Source organism: Equus caballus, chromosome 26, assembly GCF_041296265.1.
Source record: "Equus caballus isolate H_3958 breed thoroughbred chromosome 26, TB-T2T, whole genome shotgun sequence".
In the NCBI taxonomy this organism is placed as follows: domain Eukaryota; kingdom Metazoa; phylum Chordata; class Mammalia; order Perissodactyla; family Equidae; genus Equus; species Equus caballus.
Genome location: NC_091709.1, coordinates 2,274,897 through 2,295,184, shown reverse-complemented (window position 1 = coordinate 2,295,184; position 20,288 = coordinate 2,274,897).

Below are 20,288 nucleotides of genomic sequence, written 5' to 3'. Positions count from 1 at the left end.
GCCACGTGCTTCTGGCACGTCTGAGAGGTGGTTCCAACACGCCCGGCAGGTCATTTCGGAGAGTCGTCCAAGTGGTTCTGGCGTAGCCCGCAGGTGATTTTGGCGTGTCCGGCAGGTGGTTCCGCCGTGCTCGGCAGGTGGTTCCGGTCTGTCCGGCAGGTGGTTCTGTGGTGTCCGGCACGAGGTTCAGTCTGAGAGGCTCTGCCGGCATGCCCCTCACGTGATTCCGGCTTGTCCCCGAAGTGGTGCTGGTGTAGCGGGCAGGTGATTTTGGCGTGTCCGGCAGGTGGTTCCGGCGTGCTCGGCAGGTGGTTCAGGCAAGGCCGTCACGTGGTTCCAGTCTGTCCAGGACGTGTTTCCAGCTTCTCCGGCAGGTGGTTCTGGTACGTCTGAGAGGTGGTTCCGCCATGGCTGGCAGGTGATAGCGGACTGTCCCCCAGGTGGTTCTGGAATAGCCAGCAGTTGATGTTGGCCTGTCCGGCAGGTGGTTCCAGCCAGTCGAACAGGTGGCTCCGGCGTTCTTGGCAGGTGGTTCCGGTCTGTCCGGTAGGTGTTTCCGGAGTGTCCGGCACGTGCTTCCGGCACGTCTGAGAGGTGGTTCCGGCATGCGCGGCAGGTGATTCCGGAGTGTCCGCCGGGTGGTTCTGGCATACCCGGCAGGTGATTTTGGCGTGTCCGGCAGGTGTTTCTGGCGAGTCGAGCAGGTGGCTCCGGCATGCTCGGCAGGTGCTTCCGGCATCTCCGGCACGTGGTTCGGGTGTGTCTGAGAGCTGGTTCCGGCATGTCCGGCAGATGATTCCGGAGTGTCCGCCAAGTGGTTCTGGCATACCCGGCTGGTGATTTGGGCATGTCAGGTAGGTGGTTCCAGCGAGTCGAGCAGGTGGCTCCGGCGTGCTCGGCAGGTTGTTCAGACGGGTCTGGCAGGTGTTTTCCGTCTGTTCGGGGTGTGGTTCCAGCATCTCATGCACATGGTTCTGGCACGTCTGAGATGTGGTTCCGGCCGGCCCGACAGGTGTTTCCACAGTGTCCGCCAAGTGGTACTGGCGTAGTTGGCAGATGATTTTGGCATGACCGGCAGGTGGTTCCAGCAAGCCCGGCAGGTTATTCCGAAGTGTTCCCCAACTGGTTGTGGCGTAGCCGGCAGGTGATTTTTGCGTGTCCGGCAGGTGGTTCTCGCGAGTTGAGCAGGTGGTTCCGGAATGCTCGGCAGGTGCTTCCGGGGTCATTGGCACGTGGTTCTGGCATATCTGAGAGGTGGTTCCGGCATGCCCGGCAGGTGATTCCGGAGTGTTCGCCAAGTGTTTCCGGCGTAGCCGGCAGGTGATTTGGCATGTCCAGCGGTCGTTCCGGCGGGTCGAGCCGGTGGTTCTGGCGTGTCCGGCAGGTGGTTCAGGTCTGTCCGGCAGGTGGTTCTGTGGTGTCCGGCACGAGGTTCAGTCTGAGAGGCTGTGCCGGCATGCCCCTCACGTGATTCAGGCTTTTCCCCGAATTGGTGCTGGTGTAGCGGGCAGGTGATTTTGGCGTGTCCGGCAGGTGGTTCAGGCGAGTTGAGCAGGTGGTTGCGACGTGCTCGGCAGGTGCTTCCGGCGTCTCCGGCACGTGTTTCTGGCACATCTGACTGGTGGTTCCGGCATGCCCGAAAGGTGATTCCGGTCTGTCCGTTAGGTGGTTCCGGCATGCACGGTACGTGGTTCTGGTACGTGTCAGAGGTGGTTGCGTATGCCCAACAGGTGATTCCGGACTGTCCGCCACATGGTTCTGGCACGTCTGAGAGGTGGTTCCGGCATGCCCGGCAGGTCATCCCAGAGAGTCCTCCAAGTGGTTCTGGCATAACACGCAGGTGATTTTGGCGTGTCTGGCAGGTTGTTCCGTTGTGCTTGGCAGGTGGTTCAGGCTTGGCCGGCAGGTGGTTCCAGACTGTCCAGGACGTGTTTCCAGCTTCTCCGGCAGGTGGTTCTGGTACGTCTGAGAGGTGGTTCCGCCATGGCTGGCAGGTGATTCCGGACCGTCCCCCAGGTGGTTCTGGCATAGCCAGCAGTTAATATTGGCCTGTCCGGCAGGTGGTTCCAGCCAGTCGAACAGGTGGCTCCGGCGTGCTCGGCAGGTGGTTCCGGTCTGTCCGGTAGGTGATTCCGGCGTGTCCGGCACGTGCTTCCGGCACGTCGGAGAGGTGGTTCCGGCATGCGCGACAGGTGATTTCGGAGTGTCCGCCAGGTGGTTCTGGCGTACCCGGCAGGTGATTTTGGCGTGTCCGGCAGGTGTTTCTGGCGAGTCGAGCAGGTGGCTCCGGCATGCTCGGCAGGTGCTTCCGGCGTCTCCGGCACGTGGTTCTGGTGTGTCTGAGAGCTGGTTCCGGCATGTCCGGCAGATGGTTCCGGAGTGTCCGCCAAGTGGTTCTGGCATACCCGGCTGGTGATTTGGGCATGTCAGGTAGGTGGTTCTGGCGAGTCGAGCAGGTGGCTCCGGCGTGCTCGGCAGGTTGTTCAGACGGGTCTGGCAGGTGTTTTCCGTCTGTTCGGGGTGTGGTTCCAGCATCTCATGCACATGGTTCTGGCACGTCTGAGATGTGGTTCCGGCCGGCCCAACACGTGTTTCCACAGTGTCCGCCAAGTGGTACTGGCGTAGTTGGCAGGTGATTTTGGCATGACCGGCAGGTGGTTCCAGCAAGCCCGGCAGGTGATTCCGAAGTGTTCCCCAACTGGTTGTGGCGTAGCCGGCAGGTGATTTTTGCGTGTCCGGCAGGCGGTTCTGGCGAGTCGAGCAGGTGGTTCCGGCGTGCTCGGCAGTTGCTTCCGGGGTCATTGGCACGTGGTTCTGGCATATCTGAGAGGTGGTTCCGGCATGCCCGGCAGGTGATTCCGGAGTGTTCGCCAAGTGTTTCCGGCATAGCCGGCAGGTGATTTTGCATGTCCAGCAGTCGTTCCGGCAGGTCGAGCCGGTGGTTCCGGCATGTCCGGCAGGTGGTTCCGGTCTGTCCGGCAGGTGGTTCTGTGGTGTCCGGCACGAGGTTCAGTCTGAGAGGCTGTGCCGGCATGCCCCTCACGTTATTCCGGCTTGTCCCCGAAATGGTGCTGGTGTAGCGGGCAGGTGATTTTGGCGTGTCCGGCAGGTGGTTCAGGCGAGTTGAGCAGGTGGTTGCGACGTGCTCGGCACGTGCTTCCGGCGTCTCCGGCACGTGTTTCTGGCACATCTGACTGGTGGTTCCGGCATGCCCAAAAGTTGATTCCGGTCTGTCCGGTAGATGGTTCCGGCGTGCACGGCACGTGGTTCTGGTACGTCTCAGAGGTGGTTGCGTATGCCCAACAGGTGATTCCGGACTGTCGGCCACGTGCTTCTGGCACGTCTGAGAGGTGGTTCCAACATGCCCGGCAGGTCATTTCGGAGAGTCGTCCAAGTGGTTCTGGCGTAGCCCGCAGGTGATTTTGGCGTGTCCGGCAGGTGGTTCCGCCGTGCTCGGCAGGTGGTTCAGGCATGGCCGTCACGTGGTTCCAGTCTGTCCAGGACGTGTTTCCAGCTTCTCCGGCAGGTGGTTCTGGTACGTCTGAGAGGTGGTTCCGCCATGGCTGGCAGGTGATCCCGGACTGTCCCCCAGGTGGTTCTGGCATAGCCAGCAGTTGATATTGGCCTGTCCGGCAGGTGGTTCCATTGCTGGGAGCCGTGGCTACATCATTTGATCGGCTGTTTGACAGGGTCCAGCCGATTAACGCCGAGGGGTGCAGGGCCGCCCCTTGGTGAAGAATAACCGGCCAGCCCCTCACACAGTTCTGAAACCTGTGCTGCTTCTAATTGCCCTTCATTCCTTTTCCTTTCTTAACCTCCAGTTTTCACTCCTTTGGGTGGCTGCTTGGGAGGCACTACCTCCTGGGAAAATTAGATATAGTAAGAGAATGTGACCACCTGCAGGTAACTTTCAAGATATTTTTCAGTTAATTAATGGAGGAGCACACAGTCCCATTTGAGACAATCAGAAAGGAATCCTGCCCAGATAAGATGTCGAATTAGGTTTATGGCCTCTGTCTGCTTAATGTTTCCTTCTCCCTCCAGTTCTTTGTCTAAATATACATATGCATCGTCCTTCTAAGTTTGTTGGTTAATTGGTTGATCAAGAAGTATCTATATATTATTCTTGACCTTCTGCTTTCTGTTAAAATGTTATAGAGGTTTTCTCCTAAAAGCAATAAATAATAAATAATTGGTGAGTAGAAGGGCCGAGGGGTGCAAGAATGCCCCTCGGTGAAGAATGGCCGGCCAACACCCCCGATATTTTCTGAATTATATGCATGCTTTCTATCAAGGTTATGTGTATACTTATTTCTCTTTTTTATTCTTGAAGATATATAGTTTAGTTTAGCTTTTCAGCCCTTTACTTTACTAACAATATGATACATTCTCCGGCAGTGTACTTAAGGGACCGTTAGCTCTACAATCTAAAAGACAAAGGAATGCTTCCAGCCCCTAAAGGGCACGAAAAAGTAAAGATGTTTAACTGCCCGCTGAGAATGCAGATAGCCCTGGGGATAAGACACCCTGGAGTCGCCTTTTGTTCCCATTAACCATCTACACTAATGGCGTAAATGATTGAGGGAGGCAGGGATGGCTCCACCAGGATGTAACCAGACGGGCTGCTGTCCTGTCCGGAGGCCTGGACCTTCTCTCTTTGATTTAACTTTACCATGAATTACAACAGACGCCTAGGTACCTATCTCCTTTAGCTTAGAGACAACAAACACTAGTTAATTGCAGAGAAGCCGATCATTAACCTTATGCTCTATAGAATGGAATGCTAATAAATATTCTTGTGCTCGTTTCTTACTTCCTTATCTCTCTGAGAATATTTGTAAAACTATTTCTGTACTAATCCTGAAAAATATATAAACGACACTTGTGCACAGTAAAGTCGGACTTGCTAACACCAACCCAAGTCTCACATCCCATTTATTTTCCCCTTCCCTCATCGCGCCGACGCCGTCCATCCCTCAGGAACCTGGACTCCGCCGGGGCGGGACCCCGGCATTCCAGCGAGTCGAACAGGTGGCTCCGGCGTTCTTGGCAGGTGGTTCCGGTCTGTCCGGTAGGTGTTTCCGGCGTGTCTGGCACGTGCTTCCGGCACGTCTGAGAGGTGGTTCCGGCATGCGCGGCAGGTGATTCCGTAGTGTCCGCCAGGTGGTTCTGGCATACCCGGGAGGTGATTTTGGCGTGTCCGGCAGGTGTTTCTGGCGAGTCGAGCAGGTGGCTCCGGCATGCTCGGCAGGTGCTTCCGGCGTCTCCAGCATTTGGTTCTGGTGTGTCTGAGAGCTGGTTCCGGCATGTCCGGCAGATGATTCCGGAGTGTCCGCCAAGTGGTTCTGGCATACCCAGCAGGTGATTTTGGCGTGTCAGGGAGGTGGTTCCGGCGTGCTCAGCAGGTGGTTCAGGCGGTTCTGGCAGGTGGTAGCCGTCTGTTCGGGGTGTGGTTCCAGCATCTCATGAACACGTTTCTGGCACGTCTGAGATGTGGTTCCAGCCGGCCCGACAGGTGTTTCCGCAGTGTCCGCCAAGCGGTTCTGGCGTAGTTGGCAGGTGATTTTGGCATGACCGGCAGGTGGTTCCAGCAAGCCTGGCAGGTGATTCCAAAGTGTTCACCAACTGGTTGTGGCGTAGCCGGAAGGTGATTTTTGCGTGATCGGCAGGTGGTTCTGGCGATTCGAGCAGGTGGTTCCGGCGTGCTCGGCTGGTGCTTCCGGGGTCATTGGCACGGGGTTCTGGCATGTCTGAGAGGTGGTTCCTGCATGCCCGGCAAGTGATTCCGGAGTGTTCGCCAAGTGGTTCTGGCATAGTCGGCAGGTGATTTTGGCATGTCCGGCAGGTGGTTCAGGCGAGTTGAGCAGGTGGTTCCAACGTGCTTGGCAGGTGCTTCCGGCGTCTCCGGCACGTGTTTCTGGCACATCTGACAGGTGGTTCCGGCATGCCCGAAAGGTGATTCCAGTCTGTCCGGTAGGTGGTTCCAGCCTGCACGGCATGTGGTTCTGGTACGTCTCAGAGGTGGTTGCGCATGCCCAACAGGTGATTCCGGACTGTCCGCCACATGGTTCTGGCACGTCTGAGTGGTGGTTCCGGCATGCCCGGCAGGTCATCCCAGAGAGTCCTCCAAGTGGTTCTGGCATAACACGCAGGTGATTTTGGCGTGTCTGGCAGGTTGTTCCGTTGTGCTTGGCAGGTGGTTCAGGCTTGGCCGGCAGGTGGTTCCAGACTGTCCAGGACGTGTTTCCAGCTTCTCCGGCAGGCGGTTCTGGTACGTCTGAGAGGTGGTTCCGCCATGGCTGGCAGGTGATCCCGGACTGTCCCCCAGGTGGTTCTGGCATAGCCAGCAGTTGATATTGGCCTGTCCGGCAGGTGGTTCCAGCGAGTCGAACAGGTGGCTCCGGCGTTCTTGGCGGGTGGTTCTGGTCTGTCCGGTAGGTGTTTCCGGCGTGTCTGGCACGTGCTTCCAGCACGTCTGAGAGGTGGTTCCGGCATGCGCGGCAGGTGATTCCGTAGTGTCCGGGAGGTGGTTCTGGCATACCAGGCAGGTGATTTTGGCGTGTCCGGCAGGTGTTTCTGGCGAGTCGAGCAGGTGGCTCCGGCGTGCTCGGCAGGTGCTTCCGGGGTCATTGGCACGTGGTTCTGGCATATCAGAGAGGTGGTTCCGGCATGCCCGGCAGGTGATTCCGGAGTGTTCGCCAAGTGTTTCCGGCGTAGCCGGCAGGTGAATTTGCATGCCCAGCGGTCGTTCAGGCGGGTCGAGTCGGTGGTTCCGGCGTTTCCGGCAGGTGGTTCCGATCTCCGGCAGGTGGTTCTGTGGTGTCCGGCACGAGGTTCAGTCTGAGAGGCTGTGCCGGCATGCCCCTCACGTGATTCCGGCTTGTCCCCGAAGTGGTGCTGGTGTAGCGGGCAGGTGATTTTGGCGTGTGCGGCAGGTGGTTCAGGCGAGTTGAGCAGGTTGTTGCGACGTGCTCGGCAGGTGCTTCCGGCGTCTCCGGCACGTGTTTCTGGCACATCTGACTGGTGGTTCCGGCATGCCCAAAAGTTGATTCCGGTCTGTCCGTTAGGTGGTTCCGGCGTGCACGGTACGTGGTTCTGGTACGTGTCAGAGGTGGTTGCGTATGCCCAACAGGTGATTCCGGACTGTCCGCCACATGGTTCTGGCACGTCTGAGAGGTGGTTCCGGCATGCCCGGCAGGTCATCCCAGAGAGTCCTCCAAGTGGTTCTGGCATAACACGCAGGTGATTTTGGCGTGTCTGGCAGGTTGTTCCGTTGTGCTTGGCAGGTGGTTCAGGCTTGGCCGGCAGGTGGTTCCAGACTGTCCAGGACGTGTTTCCAGCTTCTCCGGCAGGTGGTTCTGGTACGTCTGAGAGGTGGTTCCGCCATGGCTGGCAGGTGATTCCGGACCGTCCCCCAGGTGGTTCTGGCATAGCCAGCAGTTAATATTGGCCTGTCCGGCAGGTGGTTCCAGCCAGTCGAACAGGTGGCTCCGGCGTGCTCGGCAGGTGGTTCCGGTCTGTCCGGTAGGTGATTCCGGCGTGTCCGGCACGTGCTTCCGGCACGTCGGAGAGGTGGTTCCGGCATGCGCGGCAGCTGATTTCGGAGTGTCCGCCAGGTGGTTCTGGCGTACCCGGCAGGTGATTTTGGCGTGTCCGGCAGGTGTTTCTGGCGCGTCGAGCAGGTGGCTCCGGCATGCTCGGCAGGTGCTTCCGGCGTCTCCGGCACGTGGTTCTGGTGTGTCTGAGAGCTGGTTCCGGCATGTCCGGCAGATGGTTCCGGAGTGTCCGCCAAGTGGTTCTGGCATACCCGGCTGGTGATTTGGGCATGTCAGGTAGGTGGTTCTGGCGAGTCGAGCAGGTGGCTCCGGCGTGCTCGGCAGGTTGTTCAGACGGGTCTGGCAGGTGTTTTCCGTCTGTTCGGGGTGTGGTTCCAGCATCTCATGCACATGGTTCTGGCACGTCTGAGATGTGGTTCCGGCCGGCCCAACACGTGTTTCCACAGTGTCCGCCAAGTGGTACTGGCGTAGTTGGCAGGTGATTTTGGCATGACCGGCAGGTGGTTCCAGCAAGCCCGGCAGGTGATTCCGAAGTGTTCCCCAACTGGTTGTGGCGTAGCCGGCAGGTGATTTTTGCGTGTCCGGCAGGTGGTTCTGGCGAGTCGAGCAGGTGGTTGCGACGTGCTCGGCAGGTGCTTCCGGCGTCTCCGGCACGTGTTTCTGGCACATCTGACTGGTGGTTCCGGCATGCCCAAAAGTTGATTCCGGTCTGTCCGGTAGGTGGTTCCGGCGTGCACGGCACGTGGTTCTGGTACGTCTCAGAGGTGGTTGCGTATGCCCAACAGGTGATTCCGGACTGTCCGCCACGTGCTTCTGGCACGTCTGAGAGGTGGTTCCAACATGCCCTGCAGGTCATTTCGGAGAGTCGTCCAAGAGGTTCTGGCGTAGCCTGCAGGTGATTTTGGCGTGTCCGGCAGGTGGTTCCGCCGTGCTCGGCAGGTGGTTCAGGCATGGCCGTCACGTGGTTCCAGTCTGTCCAGGACGTGTTTCCATCTTCTCCGGCAGGTGGTTCTGGTACGTCTGAGAGGTGGTTCCGCCATGGCTGGCAGGTGATCCCGGACTGTCCCCCAGGTGGTTCTGGCATAGCCAGCAGTTGATATTGGCCTGTCCGGCAGGTGGTTCCAGCGAGTCAAACAGGTGGCTCCGGCGTTCTTGGCGGGTGGTTCTGGTCTGTCCGGTAGGTGTTTCCGGCGTGTCTGGCACGTGCTTCCGGCACGTCTGAGAGGTGGTTCCGTCATGCGCGACAGGTGATTCCGGTGTGTCCGCCAGGTGGTTCTGGCGTACCCGGCAGGTGATTTTGGCGTGTCCGGCAGGTGTTTCTGGCGAGTCGAGCAGGTGGCTCCGGCATGCTCGGCAGGTGCTTCCGGCGTCTCCGGCACGTGGTTCTGGTGTGTCTGAGAGCTGGTTCCGGCATGTCCGGCAGATGATTCCGGAGTGTCCGCCAAGTGGTTCTGGCATACCCAGCAGGTGATTTTGGCGTGTCAGGGAGGTGGTACCGGTGAGTCGAGCAGGTGGTTCCGGCGTGCTCAGCAGGTGGTTCAGGCGGTTCTGGCAGGTGGTATCCGTCTGTTCGGGGTGTGGTTCCAGCATCTCATGAACACGTTTCTGGCACGTCTGAGATGTGGTTCCAGCCGGCCCGACAGGTGTTTCCGCAGTGTCCGCCAAGCGGTTCTGGCGTAGTTGGCAGGTGATTTTGGCATGACTGGCAGGTGGTTCCAGCAAGCCCGGCAGGCGATTCCAAAGTGTTCACCAACTGGTTATGGCGTAGCCGGCAGGTGATTTTTGCGTGATCGGCAGGTGGTTCTGGCGAGTCGAGCAGGTGGTTCCGGCGTGCTCGGCTGGTGCTTCCGGGGTCATTGGCACGGGGTTCTGGCATGTCTGAGAGGTGGTTCCTGCATGCCCGGCAAGTGATTCCGGAGTGTTCGCCAAGTGGTTCTGGCATAGTCGGCAGGTGATTTTGGCATGTCCGGCAGGTGGTTCAGGCGAGTTGAGCAGGTGGTTCCAACGTGCTTGGCAGGTGCTTCCGGCGTCTCCGGCACGTGTTTCTGGCACATCTGACAGGTGGTTCCGGCATGCCTGAAATGTGATTCCGGTCTGTCCGGTAGGTGGTTCCAGCCTGCACGGCATGTGGTTCTGGTACGTCTCAGAGGTGGTTGCGCATGCCCAACAGGTGATTCCGGACTGTCCGCCACATGGTTCTGGCACGTCTGAGAGGTGGTTCCGGCATGCCCGGCAGGTCATCCCAGAGAGTCCTCCAAGTGGTTCTGGCATAACACGCAGGTGATTTTGGCGTGTCTGGCAGGTTGTTCCGTTGTGCTTGGCAGGTGGTTCAGGCTTGGCCGGCAGGTGGTTCCAGACTGTCCAGGACGTGTTTCCAGCTTCTCCGGCAGGTGGTTATGGTACGTCTGAGAGGTGGTTCCGCCATGGCTGGCAGGTGATTCCGGACCGTCCCCCAGGTGGTTCTGGCATAGCCAGCAGTTGATATTGGCCTGTCCGGCAGGTGGTTCCAGCGAGTCGAACAGGTGGCTCCGGCGTGCTCGGCAGGTGGTTCCGGTCTGTCCGGTAGGTGATTCCGGCGTGTCCGGCACGTGCTTCCGGCACGTCGGAGAGGTGGTTCCGGCATGCGCGACAGGTGATTTCGGAGTGTCCGCCAGGTGGTTCTGGCGTACCCGGCAGGTGATTTTGGCGTGTCCGGCAGGTGTTTCTGGCGAGTCGAGCAGGTGGCTCCGGCATGCTCGGCAGGTGCTTCCGGCGTCTCCGGCACGTGGTTCTGGTGTGTCTGAGAGCTGGTTCCGGCATGTCCGGCAGATGGTTCCGGAGTGTCCGCCAAGTGGTTCTGGCATACCCGGCTGGTGATTTGGGCATGTCAGGTAGGTGGTTCCGGCGAGTCGAGCAGGTGGCTCCGGCGTGCTCGGCAGGTTGTTCAGACGGGTCTGGCAGGTGTTTTCCGTCTGTTCGGGGTGTGGTTCCAGCATCTCATGCACATGGTTCTGGCACGTGTGAGATGTGGTTCTGGCCGGCCCGACAGGTGTTTCCACAGTGTCCGCCAAGTGGTACTGGCGTAGTTGGCAGGTGATTTTGGCATGACCGGCAGGTGGTTCCAGCAAGCCCGGCAGGTGATTCCGAAGTGTTCCCCAACTGGTTGTGGCGTAGCCGGCAGATGATTTTTGCGTGTCCGGCAGGTGGTTCTGGCGAGTTGAGCAGGTGGTTCCGGCGTGCTCGGCAGGTGCTTCCGGGGTCATTGGCACGTGGTTCTGGCATATCTGAGAGGTGGTTCCGGCATGCCCGGCAGGTGATTCCGGAGTGTTCGCCAAGTGTTTCCGGCGTAGCCGGCAGGTGATTTTGCATGTCCAGCGGTCGTTCCGGCGGGTCGAGCCGGTGGTTCCGGCGTGTCCGGCAGGTGGTTCCGGTCTGTCCGGCAGGTGGTTCTGTGGTGTCCGGCACTAGGTTCAGTCTGAGAGGCTGTGCCGGCATGCCCCTCACGTGATTCCGGCTTGTCCCCGAAGTGGTGCTGGTGTAGCGGGCAGGTGATTTTGGCGTGTCCGGCAGGTGGTTCAGGCGAGCTGAGCAGGTGGTTGCGACATGCTCGGCAGGTGCTTCCGGCGTCTCCGGCACGTGTTTCTGGCACATCTGACTGGTGGTTCCGGCATGCCCAAAATTTGATTCCGGTCTGTCCGGTAGGTGATTCCGGCGTGCACGGCACGTGGTTCTGGTACGTGTCAGAGGTGGTTGCGTATTCCCAACAAGTGATTCCGGACTGTCCGCCACGTGCTTCTGGCACGTCTGAGAGGTGGTTCCAACATGCCCGGCAGGTCGTTTCGGAGAGACGTCCAAGTGGTTCTGGCGTAGCCCGCAGGTGATTTTGGCGTGTCCGGCAGGTGGTTCCGCCATGCTCGGCAGGTGGTTCAGGCATGGCTGTCACGTGGTTCCAGTCTGTCCAGGACGTGTTTCCAGCTTCTCCGGCAGGTGGTTCTGGTACGTCTGAGAGGTGGTTCCGCCATGGCTGGCAGGTGATCCCGGACTGTGCCCCAGGTGGTTCTGGCATAGCCAGCAGTTGATGTTGGCCTGTCCGGCAGGTGGTTCCAGCGAGTCGAACAGGTGGCTCCGGCGTTCTTGGCAGGTGGTTCCGGTCTGTCCGGTAGGTGTTTCCGGAGTGTCCGGCACGTGCTTCCGGCACGTCTGAGAGGTGGTTCCGGCATGCGCGGCAGGTCATCCCAGAGAGTCCTCCAAGTGGTTCTGGCATAACACGCAGGTGATTTTGGCTTGTCTGGCAGGTTGTTCCGTTGTGCTTGGCAGGTGGTTCAGGTTTGGCCGGCAGGTGGTTCCAGACTGTCCAGGACGTGTTTCCAGCTTCTCCGGCAGGTGGTTCTGGTACGTCTGAGAGGTGGTTCCGCCATGGCTGGCAGGTGATTCCGGACCGTCCCCCAGGTGGTTCTGGCATAGCCAGCAGTTGATATTGGCCTGTCCGGCAGGTGGTTCCAGCCAGTCGAACAGGTGGCTCCGGCGTGCTCGGCAGGTGGTTCCGGTCTGTCCGGTAGGTGATTCCGGCGTGTCCGGCACGTGCTTCCGGCACGTCTGAGAGGTGGTTCCGGCATGCGCGACAGGTGATTTCGGAGTGTCCGCCAGGTGGTTCTGGCGTAGCCGGCAGGTGATTTTGGCGTGTCCGGCAGGTGTTTCTGGCGAGTCGAGCAGGTGGCTCCGGCATGCTCGGCAGGTGCTTCCGGCGTCTCCGGCACGTGGTTCTGGTGTGTCTGAGAGCTGGTTCCGGCATGTCCGGCAGATGATTCCGGAGTGTCCGCCAAGTGGTTCTGGCATACCCGGCTGGTGATTTGGGCATGTCAGGTAGGTGGTTCCGGCGAGTCGAGCAGGTGGCTCCGGCGTGCTCGGCAGGTTGTTCAGACGGGTCTGGCAGGTGTTTTCCATCTGTTCGGGGTGTGGTTCCAGCATCTCATGCACATGGTTCTGGCACGTCTGAGATGTGGTTGCGGCCGGCCCGACAGGTGTTTCCGCAGTGTCCGCCAAGCGGTTCTGGCGTAGTTGGCAGGTGATTTTGGCATGACTGGCAGGTGGTTCCAGCAAGCCTGGCAGGTGATTCCAAAGTGTTCACCAACTGGTTGTGGCGTAGCCGGCAGGTGATTTTTGCGTGATCGGCAGGTGGTTCTGGCGAGTCGAGCAGGTGGTTCCGGCGTGCTCGGCTGGTGCTTCCGGGGTCATTGGCACGGGGTTCTGGCATGTCTGAGAGGTGGTTCCTGCATGCCCGGCAAGTGATTCCGGAGTGTTCGCCAAGTGGTTCTGGCATAGTCGGCAGGTGATTTTGGCATGTCCGGCAGGTGGTTCAGGCGAGTTGAGCAGGTGGTTCCAACGTGCTTGGCAGGTGCTTCCGGCGTCTCCGGCACGTGTTTCTGGCACATCTGACAGGTGGTTCCGGCATGCCCGAAAGGTGATTCCGGTCTGTCCGGTAGGTGGTTCCAGCCTGCACGGCATGTGGTTCTGGTACGTCTCAGAGGTGGTTGCGCATGCCCAACAGGTGATTCCGGACTGTCCGCCACATGGTTCTGGCACGTCTGAGAGGTGGTTCCGGCATGCGCGGCAGGTCATCCCAGAGAGTCCTCCAAGTGGTTCTGGCATAACACGCAGGTGATTTTGGCGTGTCTGGCAGGTTGTTCCGTTGTGCTTGGCAGGTGGTTCAGGCTTGGCCGGCAGGTGGTTCCAGACTGTCCAGGACGTGTTTCCAGCTTCTCCGGCAGGTGGTTCTGGTACGTCTGAGAGGTGGTTCCGCCATGGCTGGCAGGGGATTCCGGACCGTCCCCCAGGTGGTTCTGGCATAGCCAGCAGTTAATATTGGCCTGTCCGGCAGGTGGTTCCAGCCAGTCGAACAGGTGGCTCCGGCGTGCTCGGCAGGTGGTTCCGGTCTGTCCGGTAGGTGATTCCGGCGTGTCCGGCACGTGCTTCCGGCACGTCGGAGAGGTGGTTCCGGCATGCGCGACAGGTGATTTCGGAGTGTCCGCCAGGTGGTTCTGGCGTACCCGGCAGGTGATTTTGGCGTGTCCGGCAGGTGTTTCTGGCGAGTCGAGCAGGTGGCTCCGGCATGCTCGGCAGGTGCTTCCGGCGTCTCCGGCACGTGGTTCTGGTGTGTCTGAGAGCTGGTTCCGGCATGTCCGGCAGATGGTTCCGGAGTGTCCGCCAAGTGGTTCTGGCATACCCGGCTGGTGATTTGGGCATGTCAGGTAGGTGGTTCTGGCGAGTCGAGCAGGTGGCTCCGGCGTGCTCGGCAGGTTGTTCAGACGGGTCTGGCAGGTGTTTTCCGTCTGTTCGGGGTGTGGTTCCAGCATCTCATGCACATGGTTCTGGCACGTCTGAGATGTGGTTCCGGCCGGCCCAACACGTGTTTCCACAGTGTCCGCCAAGTGGTACTGGCGTAGTTGGCAGGTGATTTTGGCATGACCGGCAGGTGGTTCCAGCAAGCCCGGCAGGTGATTCCGAAGTGTTCCCCAACTGGTTGTGGCGTAGCCGGCAGGTGATTTTTGCGTGTCCGGCAGGTGGTTCTGGCGAGTCGAGCAGGTGGTTGCGACGTGCTCGGCAGGTGCTTCCGGCGTCTCCGGCACGTGTTTCTGGCACATCTGACTGGTGGTTCCGGCATGCCCAAAAGTTGATTCCGGTCTGTCCGGTAGGTGGTTCCGGCGTGCACGGCACGTGGTTCTGGTACGTCTCAGAGGTGGTTGCGTATGCCCAACAGGTGATTCCGGACTGTCCGCCACGTGCTTCTGGCACGTCTGAGAGGTGGTTCCAACATGCCCTGCAGGTCATTTCGGAGAGTCGTCCAAGAGGTTCTGGCGTAGCCTGCAGGTGATTTTGGCGTGTCCGGCAGGTGGTTCCGCCGTGCTCGGCAGGTGGTTCAGGCATGGCCGTCACGTGGTTCCAGTCTGTCCAGGACGTGTTTCCATCTTCTCCGGCAGGTGGTTCTGGTACGTCTGAGAGGTGGTTCCGCCATGGCTGGCAGGTGATCCCGGACTGTCCCCCAGGTGGTTCTGGCATAGCCAGCAGTTGATATTGGCCTGTCCGGCAGGTGGTTCCAGCGAGTCAAACAGGTGGCTCCGGCGTTCTTGGCGGGTGGTTCTGGTCTGTCCGGTAGGTGTTTCCGGCGTGTCTGGCACGTGCTTCCGGCACGTCTGAGAGGTGGTTCCGTCATGCGCGACAGGTGATTCCGGTGTGTCCGCCAGGTGGTTCTGGCGTACCCGGCAGGTGATTTTGGCGTGTCCGGCAGGTGTTTCTGGCGAGTCGAGCAGGTGGCTCCGGCATGCTCGGCAGGTGCTTCCGGCGTCTCCGGCACGTGGTTCTGGTGTGTCTGAGAGCTGGTTCCGGCATGTCCGGCAGATGATTCCGGAGTGTCCGCCAAGTGGTTCTGGCATACCCAGCAGGTGATTTTGGCGTGTCAGGGAGGTGGTACCGGTGAGTCGAGCAGGTGGTTCCGGCGTGCTCAGCAGGTGGTTCAGGCGGTTCTGGCAGGTGGTATCCATCTGTTCGGGGTGTGGTTCCAGCATCTCATGAACACGTTTCTGGCACGTCTGAGATGTGGTTCCAGCCGGCCCGACAGGTGTTTCCGCAGTGTCCGCCAAGCGGTTCTGGCGTAGTTGGCAGGTGATTTTGGCATGACTGGCAGGTGGTTCCAGCAAGCCTGGCAGGTGATTCCAAAGTGTTCACCAACTGGTTGTGGCGTAGCCGGCAGGTGATTTTTGCGTGATCGGCAGGTGGTTCTGGCGAGTCGAGCAGGTGGTTCCGGCGTGCTCGGCTGGTGCTTCCGGGGTCATTGGCACGGGGTTCTGGCATGTCTGAGAGGTGGTTCCTGCATGCCCGGCAAGTGATTCCGGAGTGTTCGCCAAGTGGTTCTGGCATAGTCGGCAGGTGATTTTGGCATGTCCGGCAGGTGGTTCAGGCGAGTTGAGCAGGTGGTTCCAACGTGCTTGGCAGGTGCTTCCGGCGTCTCCGGCACGTGTTTCTGGCACATCTGACAGGTGGTTCCGGCATGCCCGAAAGGTGATTCCGGTCTGTCCGGTAGGTGGTTCCAGCCTGCACGGCATGTGGTTCTGGTACGTCTCAGAGGTGGTTGCGCATGCCCAACAGGTGATTCCGGACTGTCCGCCACATGGTTCTGGCACGTCTGAGAGGTGGTTCCGGCATGCGCGGCAGGTCATCCCAGAGAGTCCTCCAAGTGGTTCTGGCATAACACGCAGGTGATTTTGGCGTGTCTGGCAGGTTGTTCCGTTGTGCTTGGCAGGTGGTTCAGGCTTGGCCGGCAGGTGGTTCCAGACTGTCCAGGACGTGTTTCCAGCTTCTCCGGCAGGTGGTTCTGGTACGTCTGAGAGGTGGTTCCGCCATGGCTGGCAGGGGATTCCGGACCGTCCCCCAGGTGGTTCTGGCATAGCCAGCAGTTGATATTGGCCTGTCCGGCAGGTGGTTCCAGCGAGTCGAACAGGTGGCTCCGGCGTGCTCGGCAGGTGGTTCCGGTCTGTCCGGTAGGTGATTCCGGCGTGTCCGGCATGTGCTTCCGGCACTTCTGAGAGGTGGTTCCGGCATGCGCGACAGGTGATTTCAGAGTGTCCGCCAGGTGGTTCTGGCGTACCCGGCAGGTGATTTTGGCGTGTCCGGCAGGTGGTTCTGGCGACTCGAGCAGGTGGCTCCGGCATGCTCGGCAGGTGCTTCCGGCGTCTCCGGCACATGGTTCTGGTGTGTCTGAGAGCTGGTTCCGGCATGTCCGGCAGATGATTCCGGAGTGTCCGCCAAGTGGTTCTGGCATACCCGGCTGGTGATTTGGGCATGTCAGGTAGGTGGTTCTGGCGAGTCGAGCAGGTGGCTCCGGCGTGCTCGGCAGGTTGTTCAGACGGGTCTGGCAGGTGTTTTCCGTCTGTTCGGGGTGTGGTTCCAGCATCTCATGCACATGGTTCTGGCACGTCTGAGATGTGGTTCCGGCCGGCCCAACACGTGTTTCCACAGTGTCCGCCAAGTGGTACTGGCGTAGTTGGCAGGTGATTTTGGCATGACCGGCAGGTGGTTCCAGCAAGCCCGGCAGGTGATTCCGAAGTGTTCCCCAACTGGTTGTGGCGTAGCCGGCAGGTGATTTTTGCGTGTCCGGCAGGCGGTTCTGGCGAGTCGAGCAGGTGGTTGCGACGTGCTCGGCAGGTGCTTCCGGCGTCTCCGGCACGTGTTTCTGGCACATCTGACTGGTGGTTCCGGCATGCCCAAAAGTTGATTCCGGTCTGTCCGGTAGGTGGTTCCGGCGTGCACGGCACGTGGTTCTGGTACGTCTCAGAGGTGGTTGCGTATGCCCAACAGGTGATTCCGGACTGTCCGCCACGTGCTTCTGGCACGTCTGAGAGGTGGTTCCAACATGCCCTGCAGGTCATTTCGGAGAGTCGTCCAAGAGGTTCTGGCGTAGCCTGCAGGTGATTTTGGCGTGTCCGGCAGGTGGTTCCGCCGTGCTCGGCAGGTGGTTCAGGCATGGCCGTCACGTGGTTCCAGTCTGTCCAGGACGTGTTTCCATCTTCTCCGGCAGGTGGTTCTGGTACGTCTGAGAGGTGGTTCCGCCATGGCTGGCAGGTGATCCCGGACTGTCCCCCAGGTGGTTCTGGCATAGCCAGCAGTTGATATTGGCCTGTCCGGCAGGTGGTTCCAGCGAGTCAAACAGGTGGCTCCGGCGTTCTTGGCGGGTGGTTCTGGTCTGTCCGGTAGGTGTTTCCGGCGTGTCTGGCACGTGCTTCCGGCACGTCTGAGAGGTGGTTCCGTCATGCGCGACAGGTGATTCCGGTGTGTCCGCCAGGTGGTTCTGGCGTACCCGGCAGGTGATTTTGGCGTGTCCGGCAGGTGTTTCTGGCGAGTCGAGCAGGTGGCTCCGGCATGCTCGGCAGGTGCTTCCGGCGTCTCCGGCACGTGGTTCTGGTGTGTCTGAGAGCTGGTTCCGGCATGTCCGGCAGATGATTCCGGAGTGTCCGCCAAGTGGTTCTGGCATACCCAGCAGGTGATTTTGGCGTGTCAGGGAGGTGGTACCGGTGAGTCGAGCAGGTGGTTCCGGCGTGCTCAGCAGGTGGTTCAGGCGGTTCTGGCAGGTGGTATCCGTCTGTTCGGGGTGTGGTTCCAGCATCTCATGAACACGTTTCTGGCACGTCTGAGATGTGGTTCCAGCCGGCCCGACAGGTGTTTCCGCAGTGTCCGCCAAGCGGTTCTGGCGTAGTTGGCAGGTGATTTTGGCATGACTGGCAGGTGGTTCCAGCAAGCCTGGCAGGTGATTCCAAAGTGTTCACCAACTGGTTGTGGCGTAGCCGGCAGGTGATTTTTGCGTGATCGGCAGGTGGTTCTGGCGAGTCGAGCAGGTGGTTCCGGCGTGCTCGGCTGGTGCTTCCGGGGTCATTGGCACGGGGTTCTGGCATGTCTGAGAGGTGGTTCCTGCATGCCCGGCAAGTGATTCCGGAGTGTTCGCCAAGTGGTTCTGGCATAGTCGGCAGGTGATTTTGGCATGTCCGGCAGGTGGTTCAGGCGAGTTGAGCAGGTGGTTCCAACGTGCTTGGCAGGTGCTTCCGGCGTCTCCGGCACGTGTTTCTCGCACATCTGACAGGTGGTTCCGGCATGCCCGAAAGGTGATTCCGGTCTGTCCGGTAGGTGGTTCCAGCCTGCACGGCATGTGGTTCTGGTACGTCTCAGAGGTGGTTGCGCATGCCCAACAGGTGATTCCGGACTGTCCGCCACATGGTTCTGGCACGTCTGAGAGGTGGTTCCGGCATGCGCGGCAGGTCATCCCAGAGAGTCCTCCAAGTGGTTCTGGCATAACACGCAGGTGATTTTGGCGTGTCTGGCAGGTTGTTCCGTTGTGCTTGGCAGGTGGTTCAGGCTTGGCCGGCAGGTGGTTCCAGACTGTCCAGGATGTGTTTCCAGCTTCTCCGGCAGGTGGTTCTGGTACGTCTGAGAGGTGGTTCCGCCATGGCTGGCAGGGGATTCCGGACCGTCCCCCAGGTGGTTCTGGCATAGCCAGCAGTTGATATTGGCCTGTCCGGCAGGTGGTTCCAGCGAGTCGAACAGGTGGCTCCGGCGTGCTCGGCAGGTGGTTCCGGTCTGTCCGGTAGGTGATTCCGGCGTGTCCGGCATGTGCTTCCGGCACTTCTGAGAGGTGGTTCCGGCATGCGCGACAGGTGATTTCAGAGTGTCCGCCAGGTGGTTCTGGCGTACCCGGCAGGTGATTTTGGCGTGTCCGGCAGGTGGTTCTGGCGACTCGAGCAGGTGGCTCCGGCATGCTCGGCAGGTGCTTCCGGCGTCTCCGGCACATGGTTCTGGTGTGTCTGAGAGCTGGTTCCGGCATGTCCGGCAGATGATTCCGGAGTGTCCGCCAAGTGGTTCTGGCATACCCGGCTGGTGATTTGGGCATGTCAGGTAGGTGGTTCCGGCGAGTCGAGCAGGTGGCTCCGGCGTGCTCGGCAGGTTGTTCAGACGGGTCTGGCAGGTGTTTTCCGTCTGTTCGGGGTGTGGTTCCAGCATCTCATGCACATGGTTCTGGCACGTCTGAGATGTGGTTCCGGCCGGCCCGACAGGTGTTTCCACAGTGTCCGCCAAGTGGTACTGGCGTAGTTGGCAGGTGATTTTGGCATGACCGGCAGGTGGTTCCAGAAAGCCCGGCGGGTAATTCCGAAGTGTTCCCCAACTGGTTGTGGCGTACCCGGCAGGTGATTTCTGCGTGTCCGGAAGGTGGTTCTGGCGAGTCGAGCAGGTGGTTCCGGCGTGCTCGGCAGGTGCTTCCGGGGTCATTGGCACGTAGTTCTGGCATATCTGAGAGGTGGTTCCGGCATGCCCGGGAGGTGATTCCGGAGTGTTCGCCAAGTGTTTCCGGCGTGGCCGGCAGGTGATTTTGCATGTCCAGCGGTCGTTCCGGCGGATCAAGCCGGTGGTTCCGGCGTGTCCGGCAGGTGGTTCCGGTCTGTCCGGCAGGTGGTTCTGTGGTGTCCGGCACGAGGTTCAGTCTGAGAGGCTGTGCCGGCATGCCCCTCACGTGATTCCGTCTTGTCCCCGAAGTGGTGCTGGTGTAGCGGGCAGGTGATTTTGGCGTGTCCGGCAGGTGGTTCAGGCGAGTTGAGCAGGTGGTTGCGATGTGCTCGGCAGGTGCTTCCCGCGTCTCCGGCACGTGTTTCTGGCACATCTGACTGGTGGTTCCGGCATGCCCAAAATTTGATTCCGGTCTGTCCGGTAGGTGGTTCTGGCGTGCACGGCACGTGGTTCTGGTACGTCTCAGAGGTGGTTGCGTATGCCCAACTGGTGATTCCGGACTGTCCGCCACGTGTTTCTGGCACGTCTGAGAGGTGGTTCCAACATGCCCGGCAGGTCATTTCGGAGACTCGTCCAAGTGGTTCTGGCGTAGCCCACAGGTGATTTTGGCATGTCCGGCAGGTGGTTCCGCCGTGCTCGGCAGGTGGTTCAGGCAAGGCCGTCACGTGGTTCCAGTCTGTCCAGGACGTGTTTCCAGCTTCTCCGGCAGGTGGTTCTGGTACGTCTGAGAGGTGGTTCCGCCATGGCTGGCAGGTGATCCCGGACTGTCCCCCAGGTGGTTCAGGCATAGCCAGCAGTTGATGTTGGCCTGTCCAGCAGGTGGTTCCAGCGAGTCGAACAGGTGGCTCCGGCGTTCTTGGCAGGTGGTTCCGGTCTGTCCGGAAGGTGTTTCCGGCGTGTCTGGCACTTGCTTCCGGCACGTCTGTGAGG